Below are 7,291 nucleotides of genomic sequence, written 5' to 3' on the forward strand. Positions count from 1 at the left end.
TACTCCTTGGGATGGATTTTTCCTTCATACAGGGAATTCTCAAGTGATTATTTCCCATACTTTTGGGAATTGTTTTCATGCATTTCATGCACTCTATTGTTCTTATGCACGTTATGGCACTTTCTCATGTCTTTGGTGCATTTTCTCATGCATTTGAACGTTCACCAATGCACTTATTCATGCACTTTCCTACGTTTTCTCATACATTTAGGTATTCCCTAATGCACTTGTTCATGCATTTTATGCATATTGCATCTTCTGACATTTTTTCTTGCATGAAGTTAGTCAAAACTCTTAGGAAAAGCCTACCCATGTTTCAATTTTAGGACCATCTTATAGATATATGGACATTAGGTCCTTAAAAAATACCACAATGGAGCAATCCAAAGCTCATTTAATGAGTGCACCAACCTTCCTAAACCCAAGAGATGCCTTTCTAAAACTAAATCATTCCATGTCTTTCAAAAAGTTCAAAAAAGAAATTTGGGTCCTTTTTTCGATGCTTTTGTCTTAAAAGCTTGTCTCTGCCTTTTAAAAAAAGAAGACTTCATCTTTGTCAAAATCATCAGCCATCTTTTGTGCAATTTTCAGTGAAAAGACACTTGTTTTGTCTTTGTCTAATTTCATTCAGACAAGACTTCATGCTCATATCATCGAGTTCAAGGAAAAGGCTTCATATGAAATAACATACTAGCTTAGTCTGTAGACCAACTTTGTTTGACCAGACCTCTCTGCCCATATGACAGGCATCACAAAGATCCTCTCATGTTAAGCTATGTACGTGCCTTTAGCTATCATCTTGCATTGTCAAGTTGTCTATATCTTTGTCAAACATCTTTGTAGTGCCAACTTTTTGTTCTTCATAGCCAGTGTGTCTATTTCTTTGTTATCGATCAAGATTCCCATACTCGACAACAAAGAAGAATATTCTATAGACACCCCATTTTTGGAGTAAGATATTTTTCATGTCAAAATCCACAAGTTTCAGCACAAAATATGACTTCAATCTGATTGTTGACCTTTAAGATAACTCCTTAAGTTTTTTACCTAAAGCAAAGTTAAAGAGGAGGTTGTCAGCTTTCAAACAAGCCAAAAATCAGGTTAAATTGAATCAGAATAAGAAGTTATGGTCAAAACAAGTTCCAGGATGCTATCGACACTTTGAATTGTCATTATCACATTTTGGATTATTGTCATTTCCCTTTGAATTTTCATCATTATCCCCCATTTTCTGGATCGTGACATCAACATCCCTTAATGACACATTCAATTGCCATTAAAGGTTATTACTTTCCATAAATTGTTGTCAACATCTGTCATTCCTCATGGTTTACTGTCACTAGATGGGTTAATGACATAATTATTTGTTGTTAACAAAGAATGTGTCGTTAGCCATCTTTTTTAATGACAAAATCATTTGTTGCTAGCAGATTTTGAGCATCCTTTTTAGAGAGCGCGTTCAACCCTCATCTGCACCATTTATCTTCTGAAAATAAACTAGAATATCCCTTTTTTCAAAACTCATTTATAAAAATAAACCTTTATTCAAGGCAACATGCCTTGGATGAATCTTAGCCCTTGATTCAAATCATCCCAATATGAACAGTCTATCTTTATGAATCTTAGATATGCAAAAAATATATCTGAATCCATTAGAAAAAATATAAATAAGGGGTCACCCCTATTAGAGAATATGATTTTTGTCTCCCCTAGCACCCTTACTCTGTCAAAATCTCTGTAGAACGAAACTAAGTCTAGCAGATCTGGCCTAATTCACCTAACCTAGCTTAGTTATAGCCCACATCGAGCCTAGTCTAGGACCTAAATCCCCAATCTCATACCTATTTTGAGCCCGTCTGAAGCCAAAGTGCTCCCCGTGCCCTCGTGTTTGTCAACCACAGAAAGGGCTACCTAAGCTCGATGTGAGATTTGGTGCTTTTTTATTTACATTTCATCAATTTCATTCATTCTCTTAAGTTTAGATCTTGCTAACGTTAGTATATTGTTTGTGTTTTCGTATTTTTTCTGAGTTTTTATGGTTCCTTCCATTGAAATCTTTTTCATAGATTTTGACTTGAGGCACGTACTTTTACAATGCTGCCACCCAAAAAAAGAAGATCGAAGGTTCTTGGTCTGGCTGATCCCTACTTAACTGAGGAAGAAAGGCGTGAGATCTTGTAGAACAACCCCCCACATTTTAAGTTTGGATCTGAGTATTTGGATCTATTTTCTAAAATATATTTTTCATGAAAAACCCTGTTTTTAGTTATTTGTTTTCAAAAATCAGAGGAGGGATCCACACACCAATGCTTAGAATATTTCAACCAATGAGAAGCAACTCTTCCCAAAAGGCAAACTTCAAGTTGTTCGTAGTGGGCCAATAATCCGTTATGAGACGAAGATGAGACGTAAGTTCTTGGTCAGGAAAGGTAATTGTGATAGAGTACAACCTAGTTGAATGTTATATGCAGTTAGGGAGTCCTGCCACACAACCAATAAGCCCCCAAGCAACCATTAGAAGGTAGGAAGGAGGACTAGCATCCCTACAAATAGAAGTGAGAAAGGAATTGTCATGCTGAAACTTTATCTTTGAAATGCATAGAATGTGCACCTTCTATTGTCTAATATAATTAGCTAAGAATTCATGTTATGTAGGGTTGCAAGACCCTACCAATTCCCCATAATGATCTTTATGACAACGAGATATGAGTTATCCCAGTAAATCCAATCTCTCATATTCTTGATGGCGGAAACACATATTTGATCGAGAATCCTCTTCTTGGAGAGAGAAATATTTAATTTCAATTTCCCCATAATGTAGGATAGGGCATCCTCATCTTGAACCTCATTTTTAGACAGAAAGGAAAGAGACATTGGCACTAGGCAGGAAGGATCCATGGAATTGATGACACGGATGTGGGTCAAATTGACCCACAAGTCTGAAATGGGAGTTGGATTAGGTAGGGCAGGGGGCATATACTTCTGGGGGGTCCAGAGCATGAAGTGGGTCCAACTCTAAAACCCAAACCAGAAAGTGGGTGCAATCCTACATGATCACATGGTTTGAGGCCATGTAGGCATGACGTGAGACATGATGTAGCTGAGTATGATGAACCCACATGAATACAATGAATATGAATATAGATATGTGATTGCATTTATATGCTTAATGATTGTAACTTGGTGTTTACTTCAAATTGCATACATGATGTATGTGTTACATTGTTTGATTTTATGTGAAAGTTCTTATGATGGGTATGATAATACACATAATATTGCTATAAAGCATGCATATCATGCAATATGAATGTTTAATGATATATATGTTGCATAAGGCTTATTATGTTTCATTATACACAATCTTTTATCATTGAAAATTTGACAAATATCACATTTTTGTCAAATTTGGCTATAAAAGCATGATAATTGATCATGAAACCATACTCTCACCTATATACATGTATAAACATGTTATATGGACAATCTCATGTCAAATAACTCTTGAAATTTGTGAACATGATGTGATTAAATAAGTAGATGTTGATGCAGTGAATCCAAAATAAATACTATGATCCAGGTTTATATAAAAAACTTGATGAGACATATATTGAAATGAAACATGTTTGATTGATTTAAGAGTTATATTAGGTTAAGACAAAGATGATTCCTTTCCTTCTTTGTTTAAGACCAAACATGATTATCTTGAATTTTTCTTTTGTGGATCTTGATTATTTCATCCAGATTTAAATCATAAAATGATCCACAATGTATAAGTTCAAATTTGTCTAAACATCAAGGCTTTAAAATTAAAATGACACTAATGTGTATTGAGCTCCTAATGTTACTTTATTTGACATATTATGAATATAAAAGTCCTTGGTTTTATGTTTGAAAGTACATATTGAATTTTAAAATGTTCCTTTGAATCATATAAACTATTGTAAAAGTGGAAGCGATATTTTTTTACGTGGAATGCTTTCAAAATGGGCAAATTGCATGAGAACATGATTGCATGATTTTAGCATATTTTAAATATTGTATAACCTACACTTGTGTATTTGAACAAAAATTGAATTTAGATATATAGATTCAAAGTTGATATGTTGATATAGTGAATCACTGAAAAGAAATATATTCAAATTTCTAATTATATATATGAAAAGTGAGAGTAGAATTATGATTGAAATGCTCCTTGAATGAATAATTTGGATGAAAACATGATTAAACATTTTTTACAAGCTTTGAATGCTTAATGCATGACTTTTTTTCTTGGTTTTGGATAACAAAAGATAATGATTGAATCTGGATACATGGGTCTAAAGCTGACATGATCAGGTAGTGATTCACTTTGGAAAAGTAAGAGTATATAGCTTTGATTGCATGTTTAATAAAGAACATATTTATGTTTTTTATAATGCACATAAAAATTGTGAGCATGTGTCATATTTTAAGAATTGATTAAATAAGTTTGATTTGATATATTTAAAGCTTATGGATGTAAATTGCATGCAATGTAATTGAATTTTTTATTTGAGTCCAGATAAGGGTCTACTAGTATTGATTTTAAGCATGAATATGCTTAAAAAATACTATTAATATATATGTTGATATGGATAACTTGCATCAATAGGTTGATGAACAATTTAACTATGAATCAACTCTTAGAGTTGAATTGACAAACAACTTACTGCTAATGAACAATATGAGCAGTTTGAAAATAAACCAATTGTTGGATAACCAACCTATGGATGCTCATAAAAGGACCATACATTCCTCCTAAGAAAGAGATGTTTGGAGGATTGATAGCCATGATGGTCATACCTGGAGCTCATGTGGTTAGTGTAAGTTGACCACCTCTACTTACCATGTGAGGAGACTTTTTAGTGCACAAGATGCAAGGAAAATATGACATTCCAATAAGTAGAAAAGTGGGAGTTGAATTATAACTTGCACATGTATGCAAATATTTATCATAATTGTTTGTATGAATGCATAAAAGGATTTTTTTATGCTTTATAAGCTTTATGCATGGTATTCAACATAGTCATGTTCATTTTTATAATTATATTTATGACTATTTGAATTTGGATATATTGATCCAAAATGATCAGGTGGTGGTTAACCTGATGAGGTGTTTTAACTTGTTACATGTGATGATGGTGTTTTAACTTGTTACATGTGATGATGATGCACATAGATAGTGTGAGTATTGTCTATAGTGAAATCTTGAAAAGTGAGAACATTGGTCATATTTGGCAAATCAAATTTTTATAAATTCATGAGATATTAAAGTTTTATGAATACATGGGTTGATGAAAATTTATATTAGACTTTGTGCAAGGTTGTTAGGACATGATGATGTCTTATGGCATGGTCATGGAAGAGTCATAAGAACCTCATGACTAATTAAGAGAATAAGACCCTCATTAGGTTGAATGTGCAAAATAATTCACTATGGTGATATGTATTTGTTTGCTCTAAAGCTATAAACTGAATAGTTAATGATGTAGTGAAAGTGAAAACAAAAATAAATTTTGCACATGGTATTGCACATTAAGAGATATGATTGAAGTTTTTGACATGATATGAAACCCATATAGTTATGTGAAATGAGTCCATGAAATGATCATGATGAAAAATCAACCTAGTTTGTGAATATCCTCATGATAAAGATATATTATGAAGGAAAAGTTCAGTTAGTATATATAAAACATTATGATGACATGACTAAACCCATACTATATGAGAAATAACCCATAGCATGTGAAAAAAATATCACTTAAATATTGATATAACCCTTGGTGTGCAAGGTCACTTGATGCATGTTTTGTTATATATGATACATGATGCAATAATTGTGATACAATATTTTTGTTCACCTCTATGGCCAAGTGGGAGATGTTAGATCCAAGTATTGAATCCAGAATATGGCCATTGGGTCTCACAAAGGAATCCAATGAACCACTAAAGTAGTGGACCCTTAGTGTGCATTTAAACGAGGTGGTTATTTAAGAGTGAGGTATGTTTCTCTATAAAAGAGTGATGAATCCTGCATTACGTAGTAGATAAAGAGATAATAAAAAAAAAGTTCTTTGCATAGAGGATGAGAGATCCACCACAGAGATGAAGGGGGCTGAAATAGTTCTATGGCAAAGCATGTGGTCTTCACAAGGTTGGAGGTTCAACCCCTTATTCTAGCGCACATGGCCTACCATCCTTCACCACACCCTAAATCAAATTCAAGAACCCAATCGGGGTTCCAACACCTTCCCTCTCTTCTTTCCCCCTCCGTTGTCTCTGTTGCAACCTCAAGCCACAATCCATCACTCCCACTTCTATATCCCCCTCTCGTTCTCTCTCTCTGCTAAAACCCACCCCACTCCCAGACTCTCTATCCACTTCCCATTCTCTCTCTCTACTATAACCCCAAGCTATAACTCATCCCCTCCGGTTCTCTCTCTATTGAATCCTACCCACCCTTTTTCTCTTCTCTCCCCCTCCCATTAACCCACCACCTTTGACTTTTGTCTCCACCTCAAGTTCTCTCTCTACTAAGACTCCCATTGAAGCGCCCGCTCTACCCTCAATTGGACCAAACAAGACTGTTCACACGAAGCATTAGGCAGGTCCTTTCTTTACTAATATTGGCCATGGCATCCATCGTCGGACAACTCCTTGCAAGGAGAGAGAGAAGGCACAAGTTTAGGTTTAAGTATTTCTCACATTGACCCTTCGACTTTTGACAATACGCCATCGTATATAGGAAAACTGAAATATGTTTACCAACCAAATATGTTTGCTGGTATGAATCAAGATTTTCATATATTTTTTTTGCAAATCTAACCCTGCAGATGCATTCAGCGTGGTTCATATGCTATGAATTGATTGTTAGATCATCATAATAAGATCAAGAAATATGATTTTATATGCTTGAATATTTATGAAAATTCTAAGCCGTTGATTTTCAACCATTCTACATCGTAATTGGATGATCCAAGAGTTTGCTTCTATAAAACCAAGTGTCTAGATCACATCCGTACGATGAAATTTTTGAAAAATGTAAAAAAAAAATCCATAAAAATCTTGGTTCATACCAGTAAACATATTTGGTTGGTAAAAACATATATAGGGCCAAAACCGTGTAAAAGGTACTGAAGAAGGAAAAAAACCCCATCAATCACCAACCCATTACTCTCTCTCTCTCTCTCTCTCTCTCTATATATATATATATATATATATATATATATATATATATATATATATATATGTGACAATGTTTTTTTAAGCGCTA

Source organism: Nuphar pumila, chromosome 11, assembly GCF_984573655.1.
Source record: "Nuphar pumila chromosome 11, dmNupPumi1.hap1.1, whole genome shotgun sequence".
Taxonomy (NCBI): domain Eukaryota; kingdom Viridiplantae; phylum Streptophyta; class Magnoliopsida; order Nymphaeales; family Nymphaeaceae; genus Nuphar; species Nuphar pumila.